This window comes from Cyanistes caeruleus, chromosome 6, assembly GCF_971803275.1.
Source record: "Cyanistes caeruleus chromosome 6, bCyaCae1.hap1.1, whole genome shotgun sequence".
NCBI lineage: Eukaryota > Metazoa > Chordata > Aves > Passeriformes > Paridae > Cyanistes > Cyanistes caeruleus.
Window position 1 is genome coordinate 28,682,760 of NC_141706.1, and position 18,845 is coordinate 28,701,604.

The 18,845-nt window shown below is 43.1% G+C and overlaps 1 protein-coding gene across 23 annotated transcripts in view; it reads left to right on the forward strand.

The window, feature by feature from the left end:
* TSPAN18 (tetraspanin 18) overlaps positions 1-18,845 on the forward strand; it is a 185,521-nt gene that overhangs the window by 139,753 nt on the left and 26,923 nt on the right. The gene's annotated exons all lie outside the window — the stretch shown is intronic.

Consider the following 18,845-nt stretch of genomic DNA (forward strand, 5'->3'; position numbering starts at 1 on the left):
GCCTCTACTGGGGATTAAAATACCCATAGCTCACAACAATATAGGAGGACAAATAGTTACAGAACTGCAAAAAAATTCTGATTGAAAAATAGTTTGAAAGTTCTAAATCAGACTTAGCTATGCCACGCCACCTCTTCTTCCAGCCAAGTGACAGTAGCAGCTGGAATAGAAATTAAATTGAACATGTATTGAAACACTGGATTAAAAATAAACAAAACAAAACAGAAATAAAGAAACCCCGAACCTGATTTCAAGTTTTGTTTTAAGTAAATGTTGGGAGGTTTTTTTCCCACAAGCAGGTAGGTCCAAAATCTATAAAACCCTGGTCTAGTCTCAGACTTTTGTTTAGTGAATCCACAGGTATAGTCTCCACTAAAGAGTTTACCATTGCATTGAACTTTAAATCCTTTGGGCAACTGAAAATATTAAATTTTTAAGGCAGTGCCAAAAGAAGTGTAAGTATTTTTCTAAGGTTAAACAATTAACCCTTCCTTCTAAATTTAGCACTATCCAAAACTGGAAACTTAAACTAATGAAAGAGAAATGGTACAGGATTAGTAAACTGCTGTCTTTCCCTCCAGCTGTGGGACATCAAAGATGCATAAATCTTCATGTTCTGTTGCTTTATTGAAAATTCTCTTCTTTCCTTCTGAGTGGTGTGGAAGGGATGGGATGTTACAGCTGTGTTTCGACAGAGCCTCAGTGCATTTTGCTGGTCTTTCATGACATTGCAGAAGTTTCCTTTGTCCCTCATTGATTTTTATTGTTCTCTTGGGACAGTTTTCCTGAAAACAAAAGGTCTTACTTGCCTTCATCATGACTTATGTGATGGTGATGAGTTTGCAGCAGAGATATCATGTGCATACATTTGGAGTTGGCTTAACGGAATTAATTTTTTTTAATGAGTATGACAATGTATCAGCTTATCAGAACCAAAGTCACCCTCAAACCACTGATTAGAAGAAAATAATTAGGATTGAATGATAAATTTAGATGCAGCTGCAATTTACAGGAGTGTTTGTTTAAAGAAGAGCCAGCAAAAAGAATCTTGGCTCTGAAGATGACCAGGAAAAAGCCTCTTTATATATTACAGCCATGGAGCAACCAACTCCAGAGATTAATTGCTGGAAGTGACATGTCTGATTTATTGCCCACTGCAGCTTTGAGAGTGTTTGCAAACTGAAGTGTTATGGTTAGGATGATTGTAATTGGGGTTTATTTTATTTTAGACAGTGGAAGAAAATAAATATATTTTTGTGGCTGCTGGATGTAGATGATTTCGGTGGTTGCTTTGGTTCTGAAGCCAGCCTGGGCTGCTGGCTGCCACGTGCCCTTTCCCTGCCAAGGGAGCTGAGGCTGGGCAGTGGGAGGAGAGCCCCAGCACTCAGCCCATTGCACTGGGACAGCCACGGGGCTTTGCCAGAGACAGGTAGATCTGGTAGGGCAAAAAAAATTACCCTGTCACCCTGGTGTGAAGTTATGAGGGGATAGTTTGGCTCCATACCCCTGAAGAAATTTTCTACTTTTTCTGGTTTTGTTTCTTCCTCTTATAGCATGGATTTGTCAGTGCATTGGAGTTGGAGAATAACTCTCAATGACTGTTCAGACTGGTCTGGAGAAGATGTTAACTTCTAACTAGTTAATTCTTTTATATGCTATTCACTGTATTACTAATGCTCATCCTAAATTCCCCAAGTGCTTCCTAACTCATACACAGTGGAATTCCAAGTGGCCTTTTGAGCAAGGACAATGCCAGACTCGAAAGACAAGGAACTTCAATCTGTGTAGTACACTGCAACATCTTTAAGTTAGGGTTGTGCAGAAAAGGTGTGTTCTGTTTCATCTAATTTTAGGTCAATAGTCTGGCTAGTAGGTTGCTTGTGTTCCTTGGTGAGAACTGGGAAGACCAGGAATGTCACCCTGAATCTTCTGTGTCCCACATTAATGACCCAGTGAACACACCTCTGGCTAGTTCAAACAGTCTATCTTGTTTAGATTAAAAGTTCCATCCTAGACTCACCAAAATATCACAGAACTTCCTGGGTTTCACTTTTAAAACAAATTCAAGCAGTAATGTCTCTTCCCAAACTGAAAGAAATTCTCAGCTCAGGCTTCATCTGGAAGATGCAACATGCTCTTAGGAAGTCCATGATATTCCATCATGCAGAACGATAGATGAAAGTGAGTTGGCATCAGAATGCAAAAAGAGAAAAAATTCGAGTTAGAATATATAACTCAGAGCTCGTGTTTTCAGCTTCTGGCTAAGCTGCCTTACAGAAAATATTCAGTTCAAACCTTTTTCTATTGTTTCTGTTTATGCTGAGAAAAAAGGAAAAAATCCAGTGAGAGCAAATTCCTTCAGACATGATTGATCTCTTTGTGCTACCTGTATTGCCAACATGGGTTTGTGCTTTGTGGAGACCTGGATAAAATTAACTGGATACCAACACAATCAGAGAATATTCTCACTAAGTAGTAATGAAGAGGAGATGAACTGTCCTATCACTGTTCTTGGCTGATCCCCTCCTGCTCCCGAGTTTAATATCCTTCTCATCCTGCTGGCAAGATGCTGAAGCAGCACCAACCATCCAGTTAAAATACAGAGTATTCAGATGTTTCAATCAAATCAGATTCCCTTGAACACTTACTCAACATTCATTGCAACTCTTATAAAAGTGTCTAGACAAGTGATTGCTTAGGATTTCAGCTCATTTTGTAGCTGCTGCTTTACAACGCCCTGATTTTAAAATACAATTTTACAAGTGTTACTTTTACTGACTACATTTTTTTTTCACTGTGCATTTCTACATGCCAAGAGTGTGAGCAGGCTGGAAAAGGGACCAGTCTTGTAACAGGTAATAGAGAGCTCTGGCCATTCTTGGTTCAGCTACTGTTAAATACATTTCTTCTGTTTTGGTTGATTATGAGAAAGAGCATATCATGAATATTCAAAATATATTGAAAGCAACTCATTATTTGGGAAGAAATATTCTGTGTTTAGTCAGATTGTCTATAGCTAAAATATTTGCTGGTCCTATAGCTCTGAAAGAGAATATTCTATGTTCCTTTTCTGAGAAAAGTTGTGTGGATACAGCAATGTACCTCCGATAAATCAGACTTAGCCAAGAAAATGGGAAGGTTTTTACCCTACAGAAACTTTCCTTTTTCACATAGTCTCTTAGTCTGAGGATCAAGCAGTGAAGTGGATGCTTCAATGCAAGTCATGGATGTATTGTCAGAGGAGACTGGGTGAAATGTGGAACCAGAAGAGGAAGGATGTGGTACAGGGACTGAGGGACACAAAAAGAGCAATGTGAGGGTGCCCAGAGTGGGACCTGCCCTGTGTAAAATCCTCCCCCTTGTTAGAAGGGCTGAGAAAGGAATGGCAAAGGAGGGGTGCATCAGAAGGGAAGCTGGCTCTGACCCCATTGCAGAGAGCCAGCATGCCTCAGATAGTGCCTTCTGTGCTTCATATCCCTTGCTTTCCTGAACAGTAACTTCCCCATGCTCCCTCCACAAACTTATGAAGAAAAATGGAGGGGGAAAATTGTTTATTTAAAGTCTAGTACTGAGTGGAGCTGCATTAATCAGCCTGCATGCCTAGTAGAAGAAAACCTTCCTTAAACATGATGAAAAATAAATCCCCCTGAGTCCTCAGCATCCTGCTTGAGTCACTAATTCCCTAGGGCAGAAAACAAAGCAGGCAAAAAAAGTTTGTTTTCACACAGCAAAGCCAAAACATCTCCAGTTCTGACTTAAGATGAGTCGTGGGAGCTGTCTCCTCTTTAATGTAACATGGGGCCAGTATAGGTGAGCTGATAAATATACAAACTGATTTTTTCTCCCCACCCTACAGAGGGCACCTATTCCTTTCTGTGGGACTCGTGTCTGCACTGTTCCTGCAGCTCACGAGGACCAGTGACTGCCAGCACTGGGTGCAGGGAGGGCTCAGATGCCTGAGTCACATTTTCCACAAGCACAGCTCCTTGTCTAGCTCCAACAGCCAGCTCCAGTGGGACATTGTCCTGCTCCTTCCTCCCTTCCTGGCTGCCTGCACAGGCTGTCCCATCACTCCTCTTCTGATGCTTTTTGCTGCTTTGAAACATCCCTGGCAAAGGCTTCAATGTCCTAAGGTTTCTACAAATAGTATCTGCAGCTCCTGAGGGAAACAGCAGAGTGTTCCTCTGGTTCCCTGAGGCTTTATAAAAACATTCCCATCTAAAGGCAGTTTATAAATCCACTCAGCCACAGAATTGCACGTGTTTGATGAATATTCTCCACTTATGATGGGATAGGAGAGCAGAGAGTGAGACCTTGTGCTAGCAAATGACCCCTGGCTGGAGACAGTCTAACACTTTTTCCATGAACTACTGCTCAGGGCTTGACTCAGAAGCACAATAGCAGGTGAGTTATTATAACTGTTCTGATTATGGCTGATAATTGTTCTGTTCTCATTCACAAACCTAATGGTTTGTTAATAACATCTGATTTGGGAGTGTAGTATAGTCTATCAACTAAAGGTGGCATAATGGCATTAATAAGGGTAATTGAGGTGCTTCTATGATCTGTTTGCTCTTTGGTTTGACAATTAAAAATTACTTATCTTAATATATGATAGAAATAATATTACTTCCCTGTGAAGCTCGGGCATCTTGAAGGAAGAAGGGATGTGTCAATCTGTAGAATACCTGTACAGCAGTGAGCATATGGACATGGACCAGCCTAATAGGTGTCAGGTATTGTGTGTCTGTGTTTACATTTTGTATAAATGAAGCATGTGCTGTTACTTATGGCTGCACGTGTCTCCTGTTGCAGGACTGGGTGTGTGAGGCTGTCTGGGCTCCGAGCGATTGATTAAAGAGCTGTTACAGGAGGAAATGGGAATGAGAGACAGGCTGCTGAGTATTTAACCCTGGAGAAGAACCTTGGCATTTCATCTTCTATCAACATTTGTCTGCAACAACTATTAGCATTAATTATTGAGATACTTACTGAACACCCTGTTAGCCCTAATTAGAGCTAATGGAAGATATGTGTGGATGTTAACAGGACAAGAGACAACCAAGCTTCCATTTCTAAGGTTAAATATTCAGTAGTTCCCTCTTAGACATAACCAGCATCCTATAATCATGCAGTCAGATTGATCCTAAAGCAGAACAGTTTCTCCTGTCTTTTTTTTCCCCTCCCTCCAATTATAGCCACCTTACACTATTTTTGCTTAAATTAAAGAGTGAGCAACAATGTGGCAGTGACCTCAGTTACCTTTAATAATGTAATTATGCTACCTCTCCTTTATTCATAGTGCACTTCAGAATCAGTCTTTATTAGCAAACTGTTTGCTGTCCCTTTTACTGTCCTTTTAATGAACACTAGTAGAGTCACTTAAGTGGAGCTGAAAGGACTTGGCTTTGTTCTGAGCAGAGACCTTGTGACAAAGAGCTCAGGGCCTGAGTGCTTGAGTAGGTCATGTAATATCCAAGGTCTGTAAAGCTCCTATCACTGTGCTGTTGTTTGGATCTGTAAACACAAAAAAGACCTTTCCCTTGCACCTGGTACCTTTGCTACTTTGAAAACCAGAGTTGCTGAAGAATTGAGGCTGCAAAATGTAGAGGTTTTCTTATTAGCCTGCTGTTGTGAATGATGTCACTTCCCTGCCTCTATCCTCTGCCCAGCAGGTCAGTGTCCTCATGGAAACTGTCTTTTCAGGACTGACTCAGACGACCTGTAACCCTCCCTGAGAGCCCCGAGCCTGCCTTGGGTGGTGTCACACTCGCTAGGGTAGGTTGTGCTCCTCTGTGGTCCATTTGCTTTGCCATGGACAAATGTGGAGGTCTCAGGTAGTGTACTGGGAAAATGGACTTTTTTCCCCCAGGCAATCTATTACATAGTTTGGGGCTGCCAGGGCAGTGCCCTTTTGAATACTGCATAGTTGTAATCTTATTATCTACAACCCGTAGCTCCCTGGTGCTTGTTGGCTGGAGCCATCTAAGAAGAAGTTCTATCACTAGATTGACTGAATGTGCTATCAACAGATTTGGAAAATAACATTAGAGCTTTGAGAAGAGAAAGGATAAGTCGTGGTGTGTCCTTGACAAAAAAAATCCCATCCTTCCCTGGTGTATTGCATAATACTAAAAATAAACATGAAAGTATGTACATATCTCTCTCCTTCTGAACTACAGTTAACATTTCTCTGTTAACCAGTAAAAATGCCTGTGGCTGCCTTCCTGCAGGATGGTGCCCTGTAAAATTGGATAGATGCCAGTATAAGGCATCCTGCACATGCTTTGGGAGTTTCTTTGCTCACTCTCTACAATGCCACTTGGGTTTCAGTAGAGCTTCATGTTCTAAGGAAATGTGTCACAGGTGTTAATGGTGCAGTGTGTTCTTAAGAGAAAAGCCATATCAGAGTTACCCCAGCTTTCCAGCTTGGTGGCTTTCTCATTTTTCCTGAAGCAGTTCCAAGCATGAGCACATCTGTGTTTGTCCCAGGTGTCACATTTGCCCTTTTGCAGAAAGTGCCCACTGGGGGTGCCTGCCCAGGATCCTACACTCACACCTGGGGCTCATCTGGGGGTGGCACAAGGCACTTGGCACTGGGACTGACTGGGAAGTCAGTCTCCACTCTACCTGGAGGGTGAGGTGGGGAAAGGTTAGTAGACTTTGATTTTTGGCTGTTGTTTGGGGTATTTTCTTAGTATTTCTATCTATTTTTCCAATTGTGTTATTACAATTTTCATTTTGTGGTGGTCACAGAATCTGCTCAGCTTTGTAATGAATACTACTTTCTTCCTTTAATATGTAAAGTAACGCGTTCACAGGTCAGACCTATGTGGACCTTTTTATAGTAGCCATGTAAAGCCTAAAATGCCTGTATTTAAAACAGTGGAGCAAAAAGGCTTTGGTAAAAGGCTGATGGTATTTTTCTGCAGAGTTTTGAGTATGCTTATTGATTTAGGAGCTCTTGTACATAGTATGAAGTGGACAGATGCTAAAAATCCTTGTCCTTTGTTATGCAGGGCTGCTAATTGAACTCTCAGCTGCACGGTTGAAGTAGCAATATCCCCTACTGCAATATGGCTTACTCCAGTTTTTGGGAAAGAAGAAATTTTTTCTGGTGTCTCTCCATTTATATCTTTTAACAAAAAGGATAGATACATCATCTTTAAAAAGGAGAAAAGCACCCACATTATCAAGTTTCTATTAAATTGCTCACTATGCCTTCAGGTACAGCAGGAAAGACACTGATGCTGTAAAGGAAACAGAGTCATGACAAATCATTTTATTTCAGCTAGAAAAACGTGTCCTTGCTTGGAGCAGAAGCTGCTTCCCTGATGAGGCCATGGTCTGCTTGTGTGGTTGGGAAAATGAAACACAGTCTGTCTGGAGATATTGTCAAACCCATCGAGGTTAAGCACCCTTTGCCCCAGGCAAATTCCCTGGTTTATATGAGTCACTGCAGCTAGGCTGTAAAATGCAGGTCTCCAAGCAAAGCTGGGGTAATAACCACAGGTGGAAACTTAAAGCTGCCTTCATGAACTAAATCCTGCATTTTCAGTCCTTAAGAAATGAATGTGTAAAGTACATTCCTCCCTATCTTGCCTATGACTCATATAAATGTATCATACTTCTTGAAGCAGATATTGAAAGTCTTCAGCCAAAACCTTGCACATCTGTGCCTTAATTAAAATCAGTTTATTTTGTAGGTTAATAACTTATACCATACCCACTAGTGTAAGAATTTTTTTTTTTTAATTAAATGGCTGAATGAGATCTGACATTACAGGAATATCCCATCCTAGAATGATTTTTTTTTTTAAATCTCTGGACCAAATAATGGTCCAGTTGAAAGGACTAATTTCAGATTCACTGAACCAACAGCAAAATTTAAGTAGTGAGAAAATCATTATTCTGGATGTTTGGTATAGATTTAGCAGTATTTCATTGATTTACAGAAATGAATTCCCTGGGCTGATACTGATAGGCTGTAGTTATCTGGTCACCTCTGACTACAATTTTTTATCAGAAGGATATCCTGGCTTTCACTCCAAAATGCTTTGGAGTCACCTAATTAATTTGTAATCTTCCCAAGATAGCAGGGAAAGCAGCAGATAAGTATTAGCTGAGATACCTGAGCAGTGTGACCCTGGGAAAATAGAAAGATAGCATATTATATGGGATGTCATGTCACCAAAAAATGAATTTTAGGAGCTGGTATTTCATACAGGGTATGTAAAGTGCTTAAATGCAAGCTTACTTGGCACTCGCTTTTGTTCTCTCCTTCTTTTTGACTCACAGATTTGTTTGGATGCTTCTGAGCAAAATCAGATTTTCTAAATGACAGCTCCTATGCAAAAATCAGATGACAAAAAAGATTAATATGGTATGAAATATATGGCGCAGCTAACAGTGTCAACACTGTGCATTGCAGACAAGAGGGAAAGTTAGGAAATAAAAGGTAAAATAGAACCTCTCAAAATTTGAAGCAGAATGATGAAGAGAAATACAGACAAGCCCCTACTTGGAGGAGAGGAGGGGGCAGAGGAGGTTCAGTCAGGGCAAGGAGAGCCCATGTTTGTTTCAGCAGCTGCAAAACTTTGGGGAGAGGGTGCACATCTCTGTGTGCTCAGTCTTCTGACATTCAAGGAGCTGAAAGGGGAGAACTTGGCTCTGCTGATGAGTGTACCCAGTGTGCCCAGCTCCAGTGAACAGCAGCATTGAAACAGAAAAACTGGTGAAGGACAAACCAAGTCAAAGCTATTCTGCAGAGTTTTCCACAGTGGGCCAGCATCATCACCTGCTCTCCCCTCACCCATGGGGAGTGTGCAGGCTCAGAGAGGGAGCGCAGCCTATCGAAATGATAGATCCCTAAGCACATCTCCTGCCTCTCATATTTCTCTGTGCATCTCTGGTACTTCATCTTCCATCTCATCAGAGCCATGCTGCACTCACCTCTAGAGCACCTGAGTGCACGGCATGAAAGGATGGAGGTTAAGGACGGGCTCTGAGCTGGAGCAGGCTGGTGCAAATAAACAGCAACAGAAATACTGGAGGTCAAATTTACGTGAATGCATCCTGTGTCCAGATTAATGTGCTTCATCCAAAAGATGTAAGAACAAACCTGTTTTTCCAAGCCATGCATGTTGGTGATCCCTTACTGGGGAAAGTTTTGCACTGCAGCTTTTCTGCTATGAGTCTGAGATTATCGAAAGTGCCTGCTTCAAAGTCCTGATTGACACTGTGCTGACTGGAAAGCTTTAGTTCCTGAGGTACTTCTGAAGGAACTACATTTTCCAAAAATATCCCTACATCCAGTCCCTTGCCTTATTAGCAGCTGGGGCCTCCATGATGCTGATCCTTGATCCCAAATGCCCTGAAGACTCTCATGTCTCTGCTGGCCCCCTGCAAGAGCTGGTTCACACCTTTGTCAGTGGGGAACAGCAGGGAGGGTGGTGTGCGGGCTGTGGTGCTGAGCGTGGAGTTTCAAAGTGCACTGAGTTGGCAGTGGCCCTTTTGCAACCAGGATGCTCTTCCCCTCCCAAACACAGCCCCTGTGATCCAGCCTCTCCCTGTCTGGGGCCCTGCTTGCTGTGGGACCTCAGCTGTGTTGTGGACAGTGCCCACTTTTAAGATTACAAAGCTTGCTGTGTCTTCATCAGAAGATGACTGACTTGGGATTCTCCTAGTGAGAAACTTCCTGCTGTGAACCTGTAGAGGAAACTTAAAGGGGTTGTTTGTTTGAGGACTGCAGGAGTGCATTTTTGGAGACATCAGCTCTAAATGGATATTTCTATGGTTTTGAGCACATTGTTGAGAGGAATGTGGAGTACAAACCATCTGACATTTTTTGGCCCATATGAAGGACCCCACCTGGGGTTTTTGTACTTGAACAGTTTTAAAAAATACTGGCAGTCACTCAAAATACTTGTTTTCATCTAAAAATGACAATATTTTGAATACTGTCTTCTGGGTAAGTTTTTCCCTGTTTTCAGCACAAGCAGCCTGGCACTCATAGGATACCAAACTAAATCTCTGGAACTCCATGGGTGGCACATAAGTGTTGCTGTTAATTATATTAAATACAGAGGGTGGGGGAGGATGATGAACACCAGCTTGAAATGACTTGCTAATGTCTGTGAGTTTCTGTGAGAGATATTAGTAGAACTGGAACTATAAAAGTGGTTTGAGCACTAGGCAGGAGACCACAAAAGCTGCCCAGGACACTTCCTGGGTATCCTGGAGCAAAGCCACATCAGCTTTATAAAGGACACAGCTTCATAAAGGGCTTTCAGACTAATGTGGAAAGCAATTTAAAGCTCAAATGGTATTAATGTTCTGATGCAAGGTGGTTTGTGCATCAGACATAAGGAACGGTAACCACAAATCTTGTAATGAAATTTGTCATAAAATTTATTGTCAAATGTATTTTCATGGCAAGACTCCACAATGTTTTCAGAAAGATTATTCTCCCCGTGCTGACAGCAGGGATGGGAGAAGAAGCTGTTAAATGTTGTGTTCCTTGAGACAGATTTTCTTGTCCTTTATGCAGAGCAGCTCTGCAGCCTAACTGGGAGATTGTCCCCGAAGTGTTGTCTCTCCATGCTCAGGACAGCTTGAACATCCTGTTGTGTCCTATATTTCTCGGCCTTAATCCGGACTGCCTTGGCTCTTTGATCTGCAAACCTAATTTCAGTACTTTTAAAATATGGGGGTTTTAGCTGAAATGCAACATTTCTTTTAAATTGCATGCTGGCCAAGAAAAGAGACATAGAAAAGAGACATAGCATGTGGATATAGTGAGCTCCAACCACTGAAAACTGGTGTGATTTTGCATTCAGAATTCAGCCCCGTCAGGACTGTGAGCCTGCACAGGTCTGTTCCTCATAAGGGGTCTGGTTTTGTTTTGTTGTCCTCCCTAAGAAGGTTGCCTAGACTTTCAGAAATCAGAATTGCCAGATTGGGTCAGACTGTGTTTGTGCTTCTTTTGGGTGGGAAGAGGAAAGTGCTCATCAGTCCATCTACAAATTGGTTTCTGTACTAATTTAAGGCCATGGCATCAGCTTGTGCCTTCATCACTTGCTGATGCATTTGTAATTATTCCAGCCCTTCTGATTTGAATCAGAAAAGGTTTCATGTCTTCAGTTTGTAAGTCCTGACTTCCAGTTCAGAGTAAAATAAAGTGAAGGCTGAGTAAAGCGACCAGAGTATTTCCATAGTTAAATTTGCTGCTTTAGTTTTGAGAGAGCCCTTAGGATGCCCTGTGAGTGCATGCCAGTTTTTATGTGCATGTATGATTGATGGTGCTCCAGGTTTTGCCCCAGGCTATACCCAGGCCTCTTGCAAGCTATGCTGGCAGTGAAGTTTCCAGTGCTGCTCTAATGTGTTATTTAGATTACAATAGAGCTGAAAACCTACTTCACAATCAGAGACACAATCCTTTCCCCCCAAAAGCTCACAAACCTTAAAACAAAGACTGCCTGGGGAGACTCTCTGGCACTGTATTAAATATCCTTGACGAGAAAAGGTTTCTTACATTGTGGCCTTCCTAATAGGCACCGTGGGTAGTATCAACACAAAGATATCTGTATTACATGGTTTGACCTGCTTTAACCTCAGCCAGTCTCCTGGAGATTTAGAAAATATCTGTTCCATACAAAGGTCTTGGCTTTCAGGCAAAGTAGAAGCGGTTTGTTTAGAGTCCCAGCTTTGTGAGAGGAGATGTTATGCTCCTTGTGGGTGAAAGTCACCCCACTGAGGCTGTCTGAAAGCCTCTGGATCCATGTCATCAGCACGTAAGCTGCTGATTTTGTTTGCAAAAATAAATTACTCCCCAAGTCTCTCCACTTAAGACTTCTACTTCTGCACTGTGCTCAGGGAATAGGGATATTTTGGGAAAGAGGGTATATTGTTCGTAGTGTTTCCTTTAGGGGAAAAAAAAGTACGGTCTTTTAACTTTTAGCTGTTGTGGAATGCTTGGTCAAATCTTTATGAAAACTAGAACCCAAATTTTGCAGGTTTTCACATCCTTTGATTCCCCCTCCCTTGGAGAAGTTTAAGTCTGTCAGCAATATAAGTGGGATTTATATCAAGCCCTGAGCAGTGAAGTGCTGAGGAGATTTCCATAAGGTTCTTTGGTTCCCCTCCCACATGTGGAAGGCTGAGGTTATGCAGGGGGGAGCGCTATAGGTGGTGTGGAAGCGAGTTCTCCCCCAGTGGCACCTCAGCAATGTAAAGCTCCTGTCTCCTCAGGTCTCCCCAGCATTGGGTCCCCTTGTTTCCCAGTTTCCCTGGCGTGTGAAGCCCTGCAGGGCCCTGGTGGGTGCAGCAAGGACGGCTCCCCCAGGAGAGCCGCACACAGGGCTGGCCGTGCTGCTGAGGGAGCGCAGCTGGGGCCTCGGCGGAGGAAATTCAATCAGGCACCTTTCATTTCTTCATTTCTGCAAGAGCTGAAGCTGCTTGCCTGGGCTGAAGGGCTGCCAGGCTCCCTGTGTGTGATGCTGGGAGAGGTGGCTGTGTTGCTATGGCACTGGAGGTGTCTCCAAACCCCGCTGCTCTGGCAGCTGAGCCGGCTCCCAGCAGCATGTCCTAATTGCGGCTGTGCAGCAACAAAACAAATATTCGGAGATTTCCATAAAGGCTGTAATCAAAGGAGCATCCCTTGCTTTTTAATATGTGCTGAATGGGTTCATTTGTAAGCTTATTACGACTTCAGAGAGAGAAGCTATTAGGATGATCATTAGCTGCCTGTGCAAATAACAAGGGAAACCGTGGCATGTTCCAGAAGAACCCCTTTTTAAAGGTCTGCACTTTCAAATGCATTAACAATAACCAGCCACGCTGTCTTTCATGTTTCCCATGCCAGGAGTAAGGACAAAAGAGAAAGGAGAAGGGGACAGTGAACTGCATGCTTTCAAAACAAGTTCAGATGGAGAGAAAAATGAGGTGTTAAGAGAGCAGCAAACTCACTAGCATGACACTGTGTGTATTGATGCAGTAGCTGTTATCCACTGGGAAAGCAAAAGCAGCTGGGAGCCAGCCTTGGAGTCTTGGCTCATATCTCACTTAGTCCCTCTACTCCTGTCATCTGTGTATGAATTGTGCTTGGGGTCTTTTGTCTGCCTGGAACCTGATGGTCGCCGCAGCACTCAGATTAAATGTCTTACAGAGGAAGAGAGAACATTTAGAAACACGTATGCCAAGATTATGGGAAGTCATTAACTTTCATTTATTTTCCTGCAGAACATCTGAAGCCCTCTTGTGCGCTGTGGCCATGGATCTCTCTCTTAATCTGAAATCAAAAATACATGTAGCAAAAGATGTTGAATGGTTGCGTGTTCATACCTTAATTGGGACAGGTGTGGTTTAGATCAGTCACATTTACCTTTCAAACCACATTAGCTGCAATTTTATGTGTTAGAGTAAGTTAAAGGTGCTGATTACAGTGAAACTCAGTTTAGATTTGCACATGAAATATTTATGAGATGTGCATCAGTTCGACTATAAGCAGGGTAACTTAGAAGAGAGGTCTGCCTCTCTTCCCTAGGCCATTTGTCACACCTTTTGCTGCATTCAAGCTTTCCTGCACATATCACACCTATAGCTTGTGAAATGTGTGTATTTCCTACCATATCCTATTGTGTTTTGAATCCCTAATGCTGTGGGATACATTGTTATTCTTCTCTTAAAAACTTTTAAACAGAACCAGAAACAGATAAATAATGTCACTTCTCAGATTTCCAGAAATATTATTTTCTGGGTTATTTAGTATTACTGAGATCCCTCATTTAAGATCTGCTTTTCTTACAGGCTCTTTTTCCTAACCTTTGCTTTTCTAGACTGACTAAACCTGACTAAACTGTTTTGTGTTTATATCTGTGTAGGCTGTTACCTTGAACAGAGAATTTGATAGTTTTCTGGGGTTTTGGAGGGGTTCTGTCTGGTTTTGGTTTGGTGGGGGAGTTTGTGTCTTTTTGTTGTTGTTATTTACTTTTCTTTCTTTTTTTGGTACAATAGTCCGTTCATTCAAAGTTCTGTTTGGGATTTCTTTTTGAAAAGGAATTCTAGTTATTAGTCCCCCAATTAAATGATCCTAAATAGTGGGTTAGTTTTTCCACACCTCTGCCTTATGAGAAAACACCGAGAATAAACACAATAAAAAGAAGTTAACCTATCGATCTGCAGCAACATTCTTCATTGGAACAGATGGCACAAGCAGAGATTTCAAATTTCCTTGCCCATGGCCCCTTGCCTCTGCCTCTGCTCAGGCAGTCATGGCTTCTTTTCCTTGCTAAGGCCATCAACATCATCACCTTTTTGATAAGAAAAAGCCCTGTGGCTTATAGTAACCCCTTTGGTAACATCCTCACCTTAAAATAATTTTTATTTTAAAATAATAGAATAAATTTTAAAATAATACAACAATAATTTTAAAATAATTTTTCTCCTCTACCTTGTTTCCCTGAAGCCTGCAAAGTACCAGGAAAATTCTTAAAATATTGGAAATGGTGGTCTGAGGAGGACAAGGTTGCCACAGCAACTGCCCAATGTTCCTGAGATTCATTCCTGCATCTCTCAAAACCATCACGAATGCCACAAATTGCTGCAAGCAAAGCAGGGCCGTAGGAAAAGAGAACAGAGATATAAGAGCATGGAGGCTGTGGTAAAGGTGAGATGTGTCAGGCTCAGGGAGAGAGTGGCAGGCATTTAGCCTTCGTGTTAAATCCCCTCAGCGTCTGGAATGCCGTGCGAGCGTATGGAGTGTTTCAACACGTGACAGTGCCTGACATGACACTGGATAATGTCACTTGGCTTGTGCTGCAACTCCACCATCCACTCAGGAGGGTGACATTTATTCCATCCGGAAGGGAAATGCTGTCAGAAACGGGAGGCCGAAGTTAGCTGCCTCCCCTTGGGTTTGCTAAGTAACAGCTTTCTGGGATGGAAGGTGCCTGCAAAGACTGCAACTCGTCAGACAGAAGTGATCATCTTTTTCATGGGTTTGGGACTGGTCTCAGTACTGACTAGTGAGCAGAGAGCTATATTGGGGGTTAGGAGGTTTAGCACATCCATTCCCCTTTTAGCCCTGGTTTTCTCATCTAATAAACAAAATTAATGTTGTTATTTTATCAGTGCACATAATCTCTGGGTCATCTGTTTAGAATGGCAGACAATCGGTACCATATGGCTCCGTTGTACTGCAGTTACCACATGGAAAATACACCTGTGAGCTATCTGAGGGCTTTCTTTAAAAAAAAAACCCCAGAACTTAAAAGAATTGCAGGCTATCAGATGTTCTGGTTCTGTAAGCAGGATCTTCTTTTCTGAGACAGCATGTGCCTGTGTGTGAGAAGCTGTATGAAAGAGCCAGATGTGATTACCTATGGAACTTTCCTTGGGAAGGGGCCAAAGTGAGCAAGCAGTTCATGTTTCCAACAGTGCAGTGTGCACATTTGCACCAGCTGAAACGGAGTGCTCCGTGGCCTGAAGCCATGCTGGCACTTCAAACACATAATCTAGCACTTTTCAAAACGTTACAGCATGTAGAATTGGTTCTGCTCTGGGACTTCTGAATTTCCATTCTGAATGTCTGTGCACGTGTGGGAGATTTTACCTCCATATGATCTCATGTATTATATGCACACATTGTGCAAAGTTGCAAATATAAAACAGAGGGTAAGAGTATTTATGCGAAAATTTAGGGGGTTCAGTCCAGCCCTCTTTTTCCTCCTGTGTCAGACTGATGTGCTCTAACACACACAGACTTTTGGTGGCAGAAATGTGTTCTTTAAAGCAATCAGGATGAGATGGGACCCAGTTGCTCTGCTTGTGTAGGAAACTTAGGGGAGTTTTGGAGGCATTTAAACACTATCACAAGCCTCATATGCTTTTAGTGTTACAAAAGCCAATCAGGTTACTGTTTGAAGGTATAAGATGCCCCTAAGGGCTTTGCTCACTCAGCTGTACTGAGGAATTAAATGCTCAGAGGCAGTGCAACAGTGCAAGGCCAGGCAGTCATCGCTGGTAAATGGGCCCGTGTTACAGTGACATTAGCATTTTAATGCAACTAAAGAGGAGGTAGATTGACTGTAATTTAGTATCCAGTTGCATGGCCTTGTGCAGGTCCCCTCCTGGCTGCTCCACAGGGGCCGATTAGAGTTACCCAGTGCACTTTGGGATTTAATTGGATTAATGTGCAGAAATGTAGTTGTGTCATCGCAGCGGTTCTGCTGCACAGGTGCTACGAAATTCCAGAACAGTTAGTTATTTATGTAGGAGCAATAGTTACAGGATAACACAGGGGGCTGACAGCTTGTGCCAAGGTCCAGTTCTAAATCAAAAAGTGTTTCATCTTTTTTCTGAAGACACTGCAAGGGGATGAAGTTATTCTGATCCGGCTTCCACAGAGATGTTCCTCCTCACCCTTCACTGTGAAAGCACTGACCTGGCATAGAGATCCAGCAGGGCATGGCTCTCGTCTTCAGCTGCTCCTTTGTTTGAACATATGGGCTGGCATGTGTTTAAGTGTCTCTCCACCCTGCAAATGTGGTGAGCACAGGGGACTGGCAGTAGCTAGAAGCCCTTGTGAAACATGACAGTTTTAAGGGGTTCATCTGGTGGCCCTTCCTGTTCTATTCAACAGGCTGGATTTCTCACAAAGACAGGCCTTGCTTTTCTCCATCCTGCACACTCCATTAATTTCTTGTTTCACTTGCTGCCTGCTGTCTGTTTCAACCCTTCTCTGTCCCACCTCTCTTTGCTCTGGAGCTGCAGCTGCCTTTCTTGCAGCATGATACCAGCAGGAGACACATGTTTAGCTGTTTCTCCTCCATCAAAGCCGGCTCCTCAATGGGCAGCAGTGTCAGTGTGAAGAGAAGCCAATGCCCAGCAAGCAGAGTTGATGTGGTGGCAGTGGACGATGTGCCGGCCACAGCTGGCCAGCCCAAGGATGAGGCTTAGCCTCAGCTGCTGCTCCAGCTCCCACTGTGTTTCCCCAGAGACTGTAATTAAAGGCATCAGCTTGCTGGAGTCACAATTGGGCATGGTGGGTTTGCACTTTGTGAGGTTCACACTAATGACAAAATCGTAGCTATTAACCAAAGAGAATCTGTTTGGGAGGGACTTCCTCCCCTTTAAGGCAACAGCCAGGTGGAACATTGCTGCTGTTGGGCACTAAATGCAGCCTTTCATCCCTTCTGACACAGTACCTGCTGGTACCTTCTGAAGCATTTAAAATTTTCCTCTCTGGGTGCTGTAATTTCTTTAAAATATTGTGACTTTTGATGGATAAAAAAAATAAAATTCCTCTCCCACACAGACCTCTGAGGGCTTGTAGGAATGTAATTATATGCACACACAGTAGGAGCAGGAATCCTATCATTCTGGTTATTTTCTTAATGATAGGTTTATACAGCACAGTGTCATATCTACTTAAAAGTTAGAACCATCTTCTCTTGGCAGCATCTATCCCAAGACAGTGGCATCACAGGGCAGGACAACCAGAGAAATTGTCTCAATCACACTGGCAAAACACAGGATGAAGCATGTGAAGCCAGAGCACTGTGCTCTGACTGCCCAACAGGGACTCTGCTGTCAGGCACTGTCCCACGTCCTAGATGTCTTCAGTCCTGCTGAACCCTCTGCAGCCATCTCCCAGGCAGTCACACAGCACCTCTGAACTTTGGCACTGGTGGAGAAGCTGTGCTGACCCAGAGCAGCCCTTGTAGCCAGCGCTGTAAAGCAGGGCAGCTCAGCCACTGCTTGGCTCATGCCTTCAGCACTTCACAGCAGAGACACGTGGATTGGAAAGAGATTTTGTACCCCTCAGACTGCAAAGGGGAACTCACCTCTGTTCTTCATCTAGAGGTGTAGGTTTACAGTGGCAGAGGAAGGACATTAAATGTGAGGGATTAATGCAAAACAAAAGGTCTATGAATATTCATTGTATGTTTTATATTGTAACAGTTTCAGCCACCTTGAAACTAATTCTTTGCTGCCTGCCAACAAAAACCAATAGTCTTTTATTCACATAAGTCCTAATGGTAGGCAATTTTCAAAGGTACATTAACAAATGTTTGTGGGAAACATGTTAAATGTACCCACCCCAGAAATCATGATGAAATGTTGGCAGTGAGAAAGCCAAGGGAGAGACCCAGGTGATTTATCTGGTGCCCCACAGGGAAGCAGCGGCTCCATCAAAGCTGTGAGTGTGCCAAAACCATTCTTGAAGGGTGAGTGAGTGAGTTACAGTGCTGAGCCCTATGTGGATATTGGACTCTTATGGCATGGGGTGCCCTTTGGAGGGTCAAAGGCTGCCTCTTCCCCACAGGCCCTGCAATATGGGGTTGGGGCTGTGTCAGATAGGTGGAAAAAGCAACCTAGGAGTGGGTGCCCTGAGAAAGCAAGTCAAACATGCATGCCTTGCACATGAGTCTGTAGTTTCAACTCCCCTTTGCCCAGTCAAAGGCTGTCATTAGCATTGTGTGGGCAGAAATTAAAACTTACTGAGAAAATTGTGATTGTTACCTTGAGGACAGGGGCAGTCTGCACCTGAATCCCTCTGCCTGCACCCATATATCTCATGCTTTTGGGTGGACAGGGCTGTGGCTTTGCTGTCCCTCTCTGCTGTTGCTTCCCAGGCAGCAACAATGAGGCAGAGGGAGAGGAAATAGTTTGCTCAACTTGGTGTGACAGATGGCTGGAAGAACGAGGGACAGCACCCAACATTTCACGCTGCTGCTCCTAATGGCTGGGCTTCCCAAAGATGCATTCCATCTTCCTTCCTGCCTTTTCCATTTTCCCAGTAAATGGGCTGTAAAGTCACAGCAGATTAAAGTTTGTCTAAACCT